This window comes from Microcaecilia unicolor, chromosome 4 (assembly GCF_901765095.1).
Source record: "Microcaecilia unicolor chromosome 4, aMicUni1.1, whole genome shotgun sequence".
Taxonomy (NCBI): domain Eukaryota; kingdom Metazoa; phylum Chordata; class Amphibia; order Gymnophiona; family Siphonopidae; genus Microcaecilia; species Microcaecilia unicolor.
The window spans coordinates 280,735,123-280,753,085 of record NC_044034.1 but is presented as its reverse complement, the minus strand read 5'-3'; the positions used below and the strand labels follow the sequence as shown (position 1 = coordinate 280,753,085).

The 17,963-nt window shown below is 42.3% G+C and overlaps 1 long non-coding RNA gene across 1 annotated transcript in view; it reads right to left on the bottom strand.

The window, feature by feature from the left end:
- Window positions 1-263: 263 nt before the first annotated feature.
- The window catches only part of LOC115468065, a 31,673-nt gene continuing 13,973 nt past the window's right edge, over window positions 264-17,963 (bottom strand). Inside the window, exons 2-3 of the long non-coding RNA XR_003941815.1 lie at window positions 1,846-1,917; window positions 264-330 (exon numbers count right to left, since the gene is read on the bottom strand). This is a non-coding gene — a long non-coding RNA (uncharacterized LOC115468065). The remainder of the gene's footprint in view (window positions 331-1,845; window positions 1,918-17,963) is intronic.

The following is a 17,963-nucleotide window of genomic DNA, read 5'->3' as shown; positions in this document are numbered from 1 at the left end:
GTTAGAGTCGGAGTCAGGATCAGACAGTAGAAACACAGAGGTGTTGGAATCGGAGTCAAAGGTTTGGTGTACCGACTCCACTGCCCTGCCTGCAATATACCTACCACACTGCAAATTGTGCCAGTGCACATCACAGGAACCCATGGTTAGTCACATGAACAAATGTTAAACATAAGGGGATCCTTACTCATGCTCTCCCTCAAATATATATTTATTCAGGAAAAAGGACAGTGGGAAATCGACCATGAACTCAAGAGTCAGGGACACGATCTTAAACTTCTCAAGTTGCTTTTATTGATTGAAGACTCAACACAGGCCTGCTTCAGGAGTCTAAAATAATAAATACACATATATGTAAAATAGACATAAAGATAATAGTGATAAACATAAAAGGTTTATGGTACACACATAAATTTACATTTAAATCATATACCCCAAGAAATACATATATTTCGTAAGATTAAAAAAAGGTTTAAAAAGTTTAATGTATACTGTTGTGTGGGTTGATGTAAAGATGACAAGAAACAAATGAATCACTGTTAAAAAGTCCAAAATCTCATATGACTATGGGGGTAATAGAACAGACTCAAACCCAGTGGCGTAGGAGGGGGGGCGGTGGGGCGGTTCGCCCCGGGTGCACGCCGCTGGGGGGGTGTCAGCTCCGCTGATTCCCTGCTCCCTCTGCCCCAGAACAGGTTACTTCCTGTTCCGGGGCAGAGAGAGCAGGGAACCAGCGGAGCCGACGCAGCTCCCAGCGACATGCACTCGGGGCGGTTCGGCCCTCCCGCCCATCCCTCGCCGCTTTCCCTCGTCGCTTTCCGTCATAAGTACGCACTCCAGGGGGCTGCGCTCCGGAGGGTGCCCCGGGGGGGTGTGCAGCGGTGACCCGCCCCGGGTGTCAGCTGACCTCGCTACGGCACTGCTCAAACGACGACCCTGCGCTCTTGGATTCTCCAATTAACTAAACACAGTGGGTAATTGCAATTATATAGGAGCCTCAGCAGCAACTCGTTTCACACAGGAATCAATTCTGTGACTTGCCTGCATCATCATCGGCTTGTCTTGCAAATGTTTTTGAAACTTTTATACTTCTTTAATACTAAATAGTATAAACTTTAAAACTTATCTTTTTGATTTCAAAATAACACATTCAGACCCGCGCCAATGATGATACAGACAAGAAACAAATGAATACAAATCAAATAAAAGACACAGGGGATAAAAACAACAATGGTGTGCACTTGCTAAAAAAAGTGTAATGACACCAAAAAACAATACTTAAATACAACATTATGAAAATGTATATGAAGCTAAAAAGAAAAAACTTTAGATGCACTGACAACACATTAAGGAGTCCTTTTACAAAGGTGCATAAGGGCCTATGCACATCCAGCTTGAGCCAAATCGGCATTACCACCTGGCTATCGCGTGCCCCGGGCGGTAATTCTGAATTTGGCGTGCGACAAAAACACGCGGTAGAAAATGTTTTCTATTTTCTACCGTGTGGCGCTTACCCAGAGGTAAATGGCTGTGGGTGTGCGCTGCATGCCTTCCACCCAGGTAGCGCCTGAGACCTTATTGCTAAGTCAATGGGTGGCGGTAAGGTCTCAAGTCATAAAAGCGATGCACGCTGGTTTGTATTTTGCCTTACATCCCTTTTCCGGCACCTTAAAAAAAGACCCTTTTTCCAAGACATGATAAAAACCAGCCCAGCATGCATCCAAAAGATGCGCTCACACTGCCACAGGCCACTTTTTGTCACGGCTTAGCGAAAGGGACCCTGTAAGACCTCAACTACTTGATTTACATAATGTGTAGTTTGAAGAAAACTTAAAAACGACTAACCTTCTGAGCTTGGTTTGAAGTACAAAAACTCCGATATGTGCTTGTGCTTGAGTGATGATTGGGAAGACTAGTCTATGAGAAAAGCATCAACATAACATAGCAACATTAGATGTAAGCAGTGTGTTTTTTTCTATCGAAAAAGGTAATGGTACTCAAATGCCAGGCCACCCTTCAGAGATGAGGTGATCACTGAGGGACCAACCCCACAATAGCCAGGACTCTTGCAACCAGTCACAGATCTATGACAAGGCAGAATTTGTGTGTAGAGCCTGAGCTCTTTCATTAAAACTTGGGGACCATGGATCAATTTTAGCAGACAATGGAGAAGGTGCCGGTACTCAGTACCTCCAAGTACCCCCTCAAAAAAAGCCCTACATGTAAGTGAGGAAACTCGGTATAAAAACTTGGTATGCAACAAGGGTACCTAAGGGTAAATGGTCTGGTGTGAAAATATAAAAAATGAGTCAAAGTGAGCTGTATTCTCAAGGAGAATGATCCATTATGGGGACAGGAGAAGAGAGTGCAGAAAATATGAAGATCAGTGCTATTTTGTACAGATGAGCCAGATGCTAAAGACAAGAATCAACTCACACAGGCACTGTATCAGTTACCACTGTAGTGAATCAAACCTGGACACATGAATGATTAAAGAGAGGAGAAGTGAAACCTAAGGATGAGCAATTGATAGTTGCAGCCCAGGACAACAGATTACAGATGAGATGTTTCACAGCCAGCACAAAAAGCTAGTACAACAGACATTTGTAGATTTTGTAAGAAAGAGACGGAAATGGTTACTCATTTGTGAAATGCTGATAGCAGAACATTTTTATACCGAAAGGCACAACAAGGTGACATGTTTCATTCATCGGAAAATCTTATTTACCATTTATCAATGGAAACTCTACCATCTGTTCACTGGAAACTCTTATCTCTCATCCACCCGGCTCCCCCTGTTTCTCAACTAACCCACCCCACTCTCTTCCTGTGAGGCTGTGATTGAAATGCTTTTGTGTTTCACTTATATACTGATTTTTGCCAACATTTGCTTATTTCTGATCTGAAGAAGAAGGGTTACCTTCGAAAGCTAATCAAAAAATGTAATAAGTTAGGGGTCCTTTTACTAAGGTGCGCTGAAAATGGCCTTTCAGCGCACCTGTAAAAAATGCCTTTTTTTATTTTGGCTGAAAATGGACATGCAACGAAATGAAAATTGATGTGCGTCCATTTTGGATCTGAGACCTTACTACAAGCCAAGATAAGGTCTCACATGGTAACTGGGTGGTAATGGTCTGTGCGCGTCAAATTCCACTTGGCTCACGTAGCTGCCGTGCATCAGAAAATAAAAACTTTTTTCAGACACGTATAGCGGATGTGCACCAAACTGGAAATTACCACAAAGGCCACGCAGTAACCGGACAGTAACTCCAATTTGGCGCACGTTGGGCACACGTAGGCGCCTACGCAGTTTAGTAAAAGGGCCCTTTAGTCCAAAAAAAAGATATCATCTTATTTTCTTTTCTATGTTTTGTTTTATTTCTATTTATTACTTTTACATGTGGACTAACAAGACTACCGTATCACTTTACTCTATTGGAAACTCTGTGAACATTGTGACATTACTGTACTGGAAAAGCTTTGGGATCATGTGGAAAATGAAGAGATTATGATCACCTGACATCCTCATCCTGACTGATAAAAAGCTAAGAGCATGCACTAAACGTTAGAGACGCCCATACATAGGGGCAGAATGGGAGCACAGCAGCAACTTATCTGAGGGCGGTGATATTAAGACTGCCCTCTAGAAAGCTTTTCAGACAAAGTTAGGGCAGTAGAAAGGTGTCCTTATGCTATGCAGATAGTGATGCAAATAACTGCCACTATCTGGAGAGCAGTGTTGCTCACCCCTCTATTTAGAGATTTTGCCCCACTCGTAATCCAGATAGCAGCACTGAATATTTTTTAAAGAAATGTTTAAATATTGACCCATTAGTATACACGCTAAATGGCCACTTAAAGAACTATGAACAAAATTTTAGTCCATGCTTACAAAACAAATTGGCACTCACGCTAACTAAAAATGTTTAGGTGCTGCTTGATGGACCATGAAATTTCTCATGCTCACCTTCCCAACCTATGAAAGAGCACCCCACCTCCATAACCAATGGCCATCCCTCTACACCCTATGACTCCCCTCTAAAGGCAGTATGGTGTTTCCAACATACAGTGCAGCCCCAGAAACCTTGACCTATTCCAGATCATCCCCAAAGAAATCTTCAGCTCCTTTCCAAGCCCCTATCTTCCCTTCCTATAGAAAAAGTATAAGCTTCCACAGACCCCTTTCTCCCCTAGCAATGTCTGGATTGTACCAGAGTGGTTGGAGCCAATATTTAGTGGCACTACCTGGTTTAAGATCCTTTTACTAAACCGTGGGAAAAAGTAGCATTAGAGCATTCTTATACGGGTCTTTCCTACACGCTAAGGCCATTTTCTGAATTAATGGCCATGCACTAATGTTGAGATTGACCACCAAGTAGAGGAAGTGGAGTCCACTATGAACACACAAAAGAGTAGCATGATCATAACGAGATGAAAAAAGTCATACACACTTTATTCCATAAATGACAGCAGTACACTGCTTTGGCTTTTTTTTTTTTGGGGGGGGGGGGAGAATTTGTAGCCTTTTTAAAGACTGTACCCATTTTTAGTACTCTTGTGAAACCTTCTTTGCTACCTTTGGGCTTTACCACATATGTACAGACTCCTGAGGCAGACAGTCTGGCCACAACACAGTGCCGTGTCATCACTTTTAAACGTCGTCTTATTTATGGAATAAAGTTCATATGACTTCACCAATCTCCCTGGTCATTATCAAAAAATAGCACGTGAGCACTTGCCAATACCTATTTTATAGGCGGTAAGAGCTCATGTGCTAATCCTGCGCTAATTAGCACATGGTAATATAACTGCGCTAACAGATTAGCATAGAAACATCCACACTCTCTTACATCTCCCCCCCCCCCCCATATGCTTGTACTGCAGAAAAATAAAAATGATTTTTTAGTGCATGGTTTGCATATTCACATTGTAAAATTACTGCAGGATGCCTCAGCACATCCCGCAGTAAGTCCTTTTAAGCTGCAGTAAGCACGCAGCTTACCGTAGCTTAGTAAAAGGAGCCCATATTGATATTGAATATCAGCAGATACTTGGCTGAGTTTGATTTAACTGGGCGGGAGCATCTCTAGGCAGTGCTAGGGCCCCTTTAGATCTCATTCTGGGACCCTCCAATTCTAATATCCTTCCTCCGAAGCAGTGCCAGGTGTTATCTGAAAACCCCCACCTCTCACCCCCTCTGTAATATGGGCTTACTTTGCCAGAGGATTCCCACCCTGAAAAGCAGCTTGCGGGAAGCATGTCAGAACCCTCCTTCCAGGACCACTGCAGCCACCAAATGACATGGGAGGGGGGGAGGTCTGGAGGTATGCTGGCACTGACTCCAGGAAAAGATTGTGGTCTAGGGTACAGGTATTGCTTTGAGGAGGTAGGGAGGTGCCATGATGTTAATGCTGTATCATCATCTACGGAATATATTATCTTACATTTCCCTATCTGTAAGAATGTGATATATAAAACAATCCACTCTGCTAATTTCTCCTATCAAGGCACCAAAACTTGGAAATCTCTTCCTAAATCAATCCAGTTTATAGATCATTATCTAACTTTTAGAAGTCTTCTAAAAACACATTTCTTCAGTCTGACTTTTTCAATACAAAGAACTCTATTTGAACTTTACCCACTTCCTTTTCTTAATCTCATTTCATCCTTTTTTACCATCTAGCCCTGCCTAATTATGCTCTCACCTATCCACCCTTATTTGTTTGTCCTTGAGATAGTCTACATCCATGGTTTATTTACTGCACATGTATTAATTTGCTTCTTGAAGTTCTATTATTATTATGTTTTATTCACTTATTTGTTTGTACGCCACATTGAACTTGAGTCTATTTCACGCTAATGTCAGGTATAAATGTCATTAATAAATAAATAAAATAAATGATGTGGAAGGCATGGGTCCACTGACTTGGCAGGGGTTGCTGTTAAGTGAGAGGGGAAAAAAATTCTCCATACGTTATCAGTTTAGGCCAGTTAGCAGTGGGGATTTCAGAAGGAAGCATTTGTGCCAGAAAACTGATTCAAGGCCAATATTAACTTTTTGGGCTCTGCAGATTCTTAGTAAATACTAGATGAAGAAGATCATACCAAGTTATTGTCATGCATCCACTACAATCTCAAGACATTTCCCCATGTATAATACTTGTGGGTATAGGATAATTTTAGCATGTATCCACCTTCAACCTCCAGCAATGGTATAGCATTTACATTAGGGCTTAAATGCATATCACATTCTTCCATATGCATGATAACCAGTAAGTGAACAGGCCCCTATAACAGGAAAACTCATTATATTTGGTGCAATAATAACCAACATTAATTTCATACAACATATGCAAAGGGTTGACAGTAGAGTTAACATGATCCCACCATTTCCCTTGGTTCAGTCTAAATCATTTTGTAAGGTGCTCTACAAGTACCCCTCTCTTTTTTAGGAAATGTATTTTACAAAAACAGCTATTTAGCAAAAATCTAGCTGGCTCAGCTACTCACCTTTTTCAAACCACAAGTAGGGCTCCCACGCCTGTTGGTCAGCATTTTATAGGACCAGGACACTGTACCAGTGACTTTACAGTAAGAATCCTGAAAGGTAACTTTAAAACCAAACAAGAATGTAAGACCTTTGAAGTCAGAATGATTGAATATTTTAACACCCAACAGAAAGGACTTAACAAGGATCTGGGGTTCCTAGCCCATTATAAACCATAAAGCTGTATTTCTCTGTTGATCACCCCACCCCTCACCTATCCACACCCATCCTGTTAGAATATCAATGATATGCTTTAATGTCCCCATGCATACCTCCTACCCACCCCCATCCTCCCACCCTGTCAGACTGTCATAGTAATGCTTGAATGTTTTCACTTATATACACTGTCAGCTAGCACATTTGCTTATTTCCGATCTGACGAAAAAGGGCAACCTTCGAAAGCTAATCAAGAAATGTATTAAGTTATGTCCAATAAAAAAGGTATCATCTTATTTTCTTTTCCATGTTTTATTTTGTTTGATTTCTATTGATAACCTCGGACTTGCACACATTTGATTTTCAGTACCAGCACTTAGGGGTCCTTTTACCAAGCTGCAGTAAAAAGGGGCCTGCGCTCGCGTCAGTACATGTTTTTGAGACGTGCTGAGGCCCCCTTTTACCACAATGGGTAAAAGGCTCTTTTTTTTTTTTTTTTAAGAAATGGCCGTGTGACAAGTGAATCATTCCGGGCGTAGCACTTACCGCCACCCATTGAGGTGGGGGTAAAGGCTCCCATGCTAACCTGGCGGTAACCAGGCAGCGTACAGCACTACCTAGTTACCCAGTAAAAATATTTTTGTAACACCGGAAGTGGTGCGCACTGGGGGAAGGAATTACCGCCAGGCTGCTGAGGTAGCCCAGTGGTATTTCCATATTAACTTCATAAAAGACCCCCTTAGAGTCTTGTATGGGCTTCCTTCTGCTTCCCAAAGAAAGGAAAGCCGGAAGATTTTAGAGTGAAAATCACAAGAAATCCTCTCTTCCAAACCTCCAATGCCAGCTCAGAAGTGGGCTTGTTTGTGTGTTGTTCTCTTTCTCCAACTCATGTGAAGGGTGGAATTTTACACTTATTTTTGACACCTTGTAAGTGTTTATAAAATTCAACTGAATAACACCTATTGACAGTAAACCATTCAAAAAATCCAATGTTATGTCACCAGTATCATCTAGGATAGGCAAATTAAATCTCCCAGAATCAGGATGTCCAAAACATTTGCACACCTATTTAAAATTAACTGCAATAATTCTGGAACAGTAATAATCCCTGGGGACTCTTTATAACAGCATGACAGCCAGATTGTTCAAATTTTCAGTCTGACCAAGAAACATTCCATTCTTGCCACCCCTGTGATGTTATAAACATTTTTAAAAAGTGCATTATATACAGCCAAGCCACACAATAATATTGTGTGTGTTCTCACCCATGAGACTGAGATAAACACCTCAAACTTCTGAGTGAATCTTTCAAAAAGACAGGTTATAAACTGAAAATGATCTTCAGGAAGACAGCCTCTTCATTTGAAACAACCAGAGAAAAACTACTGCAGTATAAAGAAAAGAAAACCTCTGAGAGAGTCTCCCTTGTAGTGACATGCAATTCAAAGCTGGGAAAAAATATATACATATATATTTACTTACTTACTTATTTAGTGGATATACAACTATATATATATATATATATATATATATATATATATAAAATTGTATAGCCACTACTCCAGGAGGATGAATTAATGAAAGACATATTCCCAGCTCCAACAATGTTGGCCTTCCAGCAACCACCAAATCTGAAGCAAAAATTAGGTTAAAGCAAGCTTCCAACTGAAGCTCAAAAAGAACTGAATGATGTAAGTCCCTGCAATCAAAGCTTTGGAGTTAGTAAAAATCTACCAACGCCGACTCCAGCTTCAAAATAAAAACGTACAATATAATATATGGTAAATTTAGCATTTTGTTTGTTCAGGTTCTTTGTTTAAACTTCAAATAAATACATTTTGCAGGCTATTAGTCTCAATTTTGTTTATAAAGAAATATCCTATGTTTCTATAATTAATCAAATTTCTCATAGATTAACTCTTCACTCCTACCCTAGCTGAGATAATATTAAACCATCTCTGACCTCATGTGCAACTTTCTTTAAATTAGTTACCTTACTTTCTAACTCTTCTTGCTCTTCTTGTTCCATCTTTGCTTTACCCTTCACTATCAGTTAAAATGTTCTATTGCATGTTGTGTTGACATTGCAAGTAGTATACCATAAAACAATCCACTCTGCTAATTTCTCCTATCAAGGCACCAAAACTTGGAAATCTCTTCCTAAATCAATCCAGTTTATAGATCATTATCTAACTTTTAGAAGTCTTCTAAAAACACATTTCTTCAGTCTGACTTTTTCAATACAAAGAAGTAATTTGGATGAATAAACTCCAACTGCACAAAAAGCTACTTTAACAAATTTCCCCTTTAATTCTCGCAATAGATTAACCAACCCTTACAAGAAAATTGCCGTATCAAGACCATAAAATCAGTAACAAATGGATTCTAGTCAGAGGTGGGCACACAATCTAGAAAGAAGTATTTTTCAATTATGAAATATACATCTTAATTTAATTTGAACATTTCTAGTCTGCTCTCAACCTTCTAATCCTATCCATATTACAACACAGTAAAATAAAGTAAGACAGTACATTCAGTACAATAAATCACCGCATAGTCAACATGCATAGTAAACTAAAATCAATGTAATCCATAATATTATCATTGGTCCAAGCATGTTATGCTAACAAGCTTCTATATACTTCTTTATCAATACACCTACCTAGTCTTATTTAATAAAAATTGTAAAACAGGTACCAACCTTCTAAAATTTATATAATTCTTGAGTAAAGAAGAAATTTGGAGATTAGCATAGTCCTTGTAAACTAAATAAAGAATTGTTCTTTGTAGACTTCGTAGGTCTTCTTTTGTCTTTTGGTTGATTTGTTGGTTTGGTGGTCCCTCTTTCTCCTTTTCACTTCCAGCACAACAGAACCACTGGTTGGTTCTTGGCACCATCAGCCTTTGTCTGCAACTACCTGGGAGATTTCCCCTATTTAAACAAACTTCCACCCAAGTGCCCTAGTTCTTTAATGCATCTACGTCGTTATCCTATTTTCCTTGACTACACTACTCCTTTTGGTTGGTTTTGTGCTCGTAGTGTTTTGTGTTTCTCCACTCTGGTAGACTCCCTCTAGTGTGGACATTGCCAAGGTTGTCAACTGGCTCCAAAGTTTGAGGACAGGTTAATCCAAGACCTAATATTATGGACTCTAAATCCAGTCACCAAGTGTTACACTTGTGGATGACCATGCCTGCCTTTCCCAGTAGGGCCTGTGAATGCTACCTCTGTAGTTATATTGATTTTGCTGAAAATATGTATATATATAATATATATGGCAGAGATGTTGTGGGTCTTTAGGGTCAGTCTACTTTGGCAAATAAACTTTTGACTTGGTCATTTGGAACTTCCCTCACTTTCACCCCTGTAGTTTCTGCATGCTGTTCCTGTGGAAGTCATGAGTACACCCCCTCTTTTTTCCTGCTTGGACTGAATGTTACTTGCTCTACCCTTCCCCTGAAAACCAATGGTAGCCTGAAACAAAAGAACTATTAAGAGGACTTCCTTTTTCACCTCCATCGCATCCCTGATCCCATTCATAGCTGAGCTATGGAAGACCTGGTCAGATCCAAGAACTGAATTGGCAATAGTCCTCCTGACAGCATACAGTGTTGTCACTGAGCTTGTCCAGTCTTAATTTACAAAAACATTAAAATGAGCAAAGTAACAAGAACAACTATAGCCTCTATTTTTAAATATTCTCTGTCCATCAGCTGTCCATACAACAGTGGCATAGCCAGAGGTGGGCCTGGGTGGGCCGGGGCCCACCCCCTTAGGGCTCAGGCCCACCCAACAGTAATACACATTTAGCGGTAGCTGGTGGGGATCCCAAGCTCCACCAGCTGAAGAGTTCCCCCTGATGGTAAACAAAATGCTACTCTCCACGATATTGGCACCTGCACATGCTCAGTTTTCACTGCATGCCTGCTGCAGACTGCCATGATGGAAAGAAGTGTTTTCCTGCCAGCTGAGATATTTTTTTGGTGGTGGTGGTGGAGGGGGTGGGGGGAGAACACTTGGTGCCCACCCACTTCTTGCCTAGGCCCACCCATAATCTGTTGTCTGGCTACTCCCCTGCCATACAATATTTCTGTTTTCAAGTAGATGCTTGTATGGGTTCTGCACGTCAGCACCCTTATTTGATTCATAATAGTGGGAGGAAGTAAATAGGGAGAGCTTAAATAATATGTCTTTGTTAGCTTAAAAAGAACCAAATGAAGCACAGAGATCTCAGTGTTGTAGTTTGTTTTAACGGCTGACTGAATAATTAAATACACTTTGCCTCTATTGCTGCATTACAACAAAATCTCAGAATGATCACGTTGCATATGTTGAACATTTTTAGACTGTGAATTGAGTCACAATAGGAAAACATTTTTCAGCCCTTAGGGCATAAGCATGCAGCCACCTCCATAATGGAAACCACATAGAAATGTTTTAAATTGTACTGTATGAGAGCTATGACCTGAAATGAGATGAAGGAACAATGTTCCATGCAGCCTAGAGTAATCTAACATTTAAACTATTTTGCTTTAAAATGCCAGAACTACAAGGGCTGAGCTCTGAATTCTGTAGATTTGCCAAAAAAAAACTCATAAGTGGATCTTAACTGCACATAATGTATGAAAAGCAAGCAATAGGTAGGCTTTCCCATTGTGGCTGAGATTTGTGCAGTAGCATACTAGTTTGAATTTTCATTATTTTATTCATTATATATTTATTTATTAGTTGAATGTAGGCAACAGACAATTACAGCAGTAAAATATTCAAATAATAGTACATAGTATAGTGTGGAGGGGCATTTTTGATATGATGTCTAAGTCGAACTATGGATGTTTTGCACTAAATGTTTATTTATTGCATTTGTATCCCACATTATCCCACCTATTTGCAGGCTCAATGTGCTTTACAGAGTTTTGTTATGACATTGTCATTCCAGGATAACAGATACAATTAATAATGCACAGAGATTAGGTATGGGAAGATAAAAAGAAAAGTGTTAGGCGGGTAAGAATAGAGGGCGATCTTGCATAACTGAGTGGTTTGGCGAGGTAGTTTAGTGAGGCTCTGGGTTCTCTTTGTAGGCCTTGTTGAAGAGATATGTCTTCAGAGATTTGCGAAAGTTAGTTATTTCATCAATAGTTTTCAGGGCTGTGGGTAATGCATTCCACAGCTGCGTGCTTATGTAAGAGAAGGTAGTGGCATACATCAGTTTGTATTTCAGTCCTTTAAAGCTGGGGAAGTGCAGATTGAGAAATTTGCGGGATGATTTTATGGCATTTCTGGGAGGTAGGTCCACAAGGTTTAGCATGTAGATTGGGGCGTCTGCGTGAATGATTTTGTGTACAGTCATGCAGATCTTGAACGCAATGCGTTCCTTAAGTGGGAGCCAGTGAAGTTTCTCTCTTAGGGGTTTTACACTTTCATATTTAGTTTTTCCAAATATGAGTCTTGCGGCAGTATTCTGGGCTGTTTGGAGTTTTTTGATAGTCTGTTCTTTGCAGCCAGGGTACAGTGCGTTGCAGTAATCCAGATGACTTATTACCATTGACTGTACCAGGGTATGGAAGATGTATCTCGGGAAGAAAGGTTTTACTCTTTTGAGTTTCCACATGGAGTGGAACATCTTTTTCGTCGTGTTTTTCACGTGGGCATCGAGCGTGAGGTTTCAATCAATGGTAACTCCAAGAATTTTCAAGTTTTGTGAGACGGGAAGAGAGCAGTATGGTGTGGATATGGTGGAGAAGTTGTTTGTGTTATGTTGTGGGTGAGTAAAAGACATTGTGTTTTTTCTGCGTTAAGTTTTAGCTGAAATGCATCTGCCCAGGAGTGCATGATTTGGAGGCTTTGGTTGATCTCCTTGGTAATTTCATTTAAGTCATGTTTGAATAGGATATAAATCGTGACATCGTCTGCATATATGTAGGGGTTGAGGTTTTGATTGGCTAGAAGTTTGGCTAAAGGTATCATCATCATCAGGTTAAATAGGGTTGGTGAGAGGGGGGATCCTTGGGGGACTCCACATTCAGGTCTCCACGGGGATGATATGTCCGCGTTGGTTGTCACTTGGTCTGATCTTGTAGTCAGGAATCCTTTGAACCATTTGAGAACTGTGCCTCCTACTCCAAAGTATTCTAGTATGTGTAATAGTATTCCATGATTAACCATGTCAAAGGCACTGGACATGTCGAATTGTAAGAGAAGTATGTTATTACCACTTGCAATTGCTTATTTTAATGAGTTCATTGCGGACACTAACACAGTTTTGGTGCTGTGATTTGACCGAAATCCTGACTGAGACTCGTGTTCAAAATCCGAATAGGAAATATGGCCATTTTCGAAACCGCAAAGGACTAGATTATATATATCATGCCTAAAAAATCAGCACCAAATCAAAGTATGCCTAGGTGCTGACTTGGAGGGGGTTGGGGGGCTTTGCCCCCCCCCCCCCAATTGCTCTGGAAGGGGAAGGGGAAGGAGACTAAGGAGCTCATTTTCAAAAGAGAAAAAATCCAAAAAGTGGAATAAATCTGCATCTGGACGTTTTCTCACAAAAACATCCAAATCGGTATTTTCAAAACCAATTTTTAGATGTTTTTCTCTGAAGTCCATCAGAAGTGCATTCAAATCACAAGGGGGCATGTCAAGGGCATGTTAAACGCGGGATCTGGGCATTCCTAACACCCAGACATAATGGAACAAAACAAAACTATCCAGGACTAAAATTAAAACGTTTTCAGCTAGACCTGTTTTTATAACGAATAAGGCACAAAAGGGTGCCCTAAATGGCCACTGAGCTCATTTTCGAAACAGAAGGATGCCCATCTTTCGACCTAAATCGGAAGGTAGACGTCCTTCTCACAGGGTCGTCTAAATCGGTATAATCGAAAGCCGATTTTGGACATCCCCATCTGCTTTCCGTCGCAGGGACGGCCAAAGTTCAACGGGGCGTATCGAAGGTGTAGCGAAGGCGAGAGTTGGGCGTGCCTAACACTTGGACGTCCGCGTCCCATAATCGAAAGAAACAAGGACGTCTCCGACGAACACTTGGATGACTTTACCTGGTCGTGTTTTTCTTACAACCAAGCCACAAAAAGATGCCCGAAATGACCAGATGACCACCGGAGAGAATCGGGGATGGCCTCCCCTTACTCCCCCAGTGGTCACTAACCCCCTCCCACCCTCAAAAAATATCTTTCAAAATATTGAGTGCCAGCCTCAGATGTCATACTCATCTCCATCACAGCAGTTTGTCCCTGGAGCAGTTTTAGTGGGTGCAGTGCACTTCAGGCAGGCGGCCCCAGGTCCATCCCCCCCCCCCCCCCCACCTATTACTTTTGTGGAGGAAACAGCAAGCCCTCCAAAATCCACCAGAAACCCACTGTATCCACATCTAGGTGCCCCCTTCACCCGTAACCCTAGTAGCGCTTTAGAAATGTTAAGTAGTAGTAGTAGTAGTAAGGGCTATGGAAGTGGTGTACAGTTGTGGGTAGTGAGTTTTTTGTGGTGGGGGGGAGTTGGGGGGCTCAGCACACAAAGTAAGGGAGCTATGTACCTGGGAGCAATTTATGAAGTCCACTGCAGTGCCCCCTAGGGTGCCCGGTTGCTGTCCTGGCATGTCAGGAGGACCAGTGCACTAGAAACGCTGGCTCCTCCCACAACCAAATGGCTTGCATTTGGTCATTTCTGACATGGAAGTCCTTGATTTTGATTATCACCGAAAATCAGAAACGACCAAGTGTAGGGACGACCAAATCTAGGGATGACCAAATTTAAGGATTTGGACGTCCCTGACCGTATTATCGAAACAAAAGATAGACGTCCATCTTGTTTCGAAAATATGGGTTCCCCGCTCCTGGATCGGGAAGTTTTGCAAGGACGTCCTCATCAAAACTTGGACGTCCCTTTCGAAAATGCCCCTCCATATGACCACTGGAGGGAATTGGGTGACTCCCCAATACCCCCCCCAGTGGTCACTGACCCCCCCCCCCTCTCACCCCCACAAATGTGAATACAAATATGTTTTAGCAGCCTGTATGACAGCCTCAGATGTTAAAGCCAGGTCTATTAGAGCAGCATGCATGTCCCAGAAATAGTGTAGTGGTCAGTGCAGTGCACCATGGCGTGGAGGACTGTGGTCCCTATCTCCCTCTACCTGTCACATTTGTGGTGAAAACTATAAGCCCTCCAAAACTCATCAGAAACCCACTGTATCCACTGTACATACAGGTGCCCCCTTCACCCATAAGGGCTATTGTGTACAGCTGTGGGCAGTGGGTTTTTTTGGGGGGGGGGCTCAGCAGACAAGATAAGGGAGCAGTAGTGAGGCCCCCTCCCTGCCAGGCCCCCTCCCTGCCCATCTTCAAGTCCTTGCTCAAAGCCCACCTCTTCAATGTCGCTTTTGGCACCTAACCACTACACCTCTACTCAGGAAATTTAGACTGCCCCAACTTGACATTTCGTCCTTTAGATTGTAAGCTCCTTTGAGCAGGGACCGTCCTTCTTTGTTAATTTGTACAGCGCTGCGGAACCCTAGTAGCGCTCTAGAAATGTTAATTAGTAGTAGTAGTAGTAATGTGTACCTGGGAGTATGTTTTTGAAGTCCGGTAGGGTGCCCCATTTATCTCCTGGGTTGTCTGGGAGACCAGTTTACTAAAAATGCTGGCCCCTCCTATATCCCAATGGCTTGATTTTCTACGTTGTTCACTTGGACTTTTTTTTTTTTTTTTTTTTTAAATGAACCAAAAAACAAAACGACCAAAGCACAAAACCGTGTTAGAAACAGTATTTTTGAAAACAAAAGATAGACGTTTTTCTTTTTTGAAAATGAACTTCTTTCTTATTCAGATTTTAGACATTTTTTGCAAAACATCTAAAGCTGGACTTAGACGTCATATCGAAATTGCCTCTCCATATGTGTTTTGTAGGGTTTTTTTTAGTTATGGGTGGGAATTTTCCTCCCTTGTGTGGTAGGATTTGGCTCGGTGGGAATTGTCCAGGTGGGGCCGGTCCAGGTGGGAACTGACCTAGAAACCATGAAAAATTTTACATTGGGGTGATTGTATAATGGATTGATAATGTCTTTAGAAAGGAAGTCTCCTTGACTGGCCTTAAGAAGACTAAAGGGCTCACACATTCATTTATTTATGGCATTTGTACCCCACATTATCGTAAACAAGTCTGGGTTCAATGTGACTTACATCAAACTTTTTAAACAAATTACAATAAGAGAAATATAACATAAGTACAAACCAATAATAGGTAAAAACATCCAAGCAATAAGATGACTCATTTTGAAATAACAAATTAACTAAAAGAATAACAATCACCAACAGTGGCGAGGAAGTCACTAATTGCCCCTTTCACCAAGCTGCAGCAAAAGGGGGCCTGGAGATAGTCTTGTGTTGAGTGAAGCTTTCCAAGGAGTGCATTCCAGAGTGTGGAGCAGCAATTTTCAACCAGTGTGCCATGGCACATTGGTGTGCCATGGTTGGTCTGCAGGTGTGCCGTGGGACTGACAGTGGCTGTGGTGGTTAGCAGGAATCTACAGTCACAAAACAAGAAGTAGGGGTGGACCAAAAAATTTCGACAGCCAAGGTTGATTGAAGTGACTTTATTAGCACCAAATGTCACCCGACACGGGTCCGTGTTTCGACGGATAACCATCTGCCTCAGGTAGGGTTACCATTTGTCCGGATTTCCCCGGACATGTCCTCTTTTTGAGGGCATGTCCGGGGCGTCCGGCGGGTTTTGCCTGCATGCACGTTTGTCCGGATTTCTGGACAAACGTGCGTGCGGGAGGGCGTGCGTGCAGTTGCGCGATCCATCGGCGCCGTGGGTCTCCCCTCACCTTCCTTACCATCTTCCCTGGTGGTCTAGTGACGTCTTTCGGGGCAGGAAAGAGTCCCCTCTTTCCTGCCCGGAGCTCTGCCTTGCCCATCCTCCTTCTCGGTCTCTGCTGGTGATTCAAAATGGCCACCGAGAGTTGAAGTCTCGCGAGGCCGCTTCAACTCTCGGCGGCCATTTTGAATCCTCAGCCGAGACCGAGAAGGATCTAGGCAAGGGCAGGCAGCGCTCCGGGCAGGAAAGAGGGGACTCTTTCCTGCCCCGAAGACGTCACTAGACCACCAGGGAAGATGGTAAGGAAGGGGAGGGGAGCATGTGACAGGGGGAGGGGAGTATGTGATGGGGGGGTGCGGGGGAGGGGACTATGTGAAGAGGGGAGGGGAAAGGGGGCGGAATTACGATCCAAAAGGGGCGTGGCAGTGGGCGTGGCGGGTGCAGGCGGGGGCGTGGCATGTGTCCTCTTTTTCAGAGGACACAAAATGGTAACCCTAGCCTCAGGGGTCAAACTCTTCAATAGAAGTATCACATTGAATGGGTGCTTAGATGAAACAGATTAGGAAATAATATATTTGTTCAAGAGCAGGAAATGCAGGACACAACCAGCAATGGAGATCCCCATCTTCAAAAAGTTAGAAACCCTCCTTGCAAAAATCAACTTCATCTGTGAAGAGATTTACCTAGGATTTGTAGTCAAATTTGGTGATAATAAAGTCACTTCAATCAACCTTGGCTGTCGAGATTTTTTGGTCCACCCCTACTTCTTGTTTTGTGACTGTCGATGCACACGTAGGGGTTTCTTTACCCTGATCTGTTGGTTGCTGTTTCGGCTGGTAGGAATCCCCAAGCCCCACCAGCTGAAGATGTCCCCTAAGGTCCCAGGAGCTCCTAAGCACAGCTTGGCAGTCAGCAGCTGCTTCCTGAGCCAATGATGCAGGTAATCTGTGCATGCTCAGTTTTCGCATAAGCACAGAGTACCAGTGTTGGGGACATCCAAAAATTGATTTTTGTTCTCAGGGTCAAGGTAACTGAAGTGTCAGTCAAAGCTGTTGTTGAAGTCTCTTTCTCCTGCAGTTGCCTGCTGGATTTTTCTTCCTGTTTTTTTTTTCTCTCATTTCTTAGGAGCTCTTAAATTTGTATCTTGCCTTTATCAAATAATATTTTAGACTAGTGGGGGTTTTTTAAGTTAAGTGTTGGGGGGGGGGGGGAAGATGCAAGGCAGGGCGAGAAGGGGGTGGAAAGGACATATATCCTTAAAAACTTGTGGTCTGCCTTGAAAATTTTAGCACCTTGTCAGTGTGCCGTGAGATGAAAAAGGTTGAAAATCTCTAGTGTGGAGGCTACTCCAGAGAAGACTTGCTTCCAGGTGGCACATTGTGTGATGTTCTTTGGATATGGTGTGATTAGGGATACTCT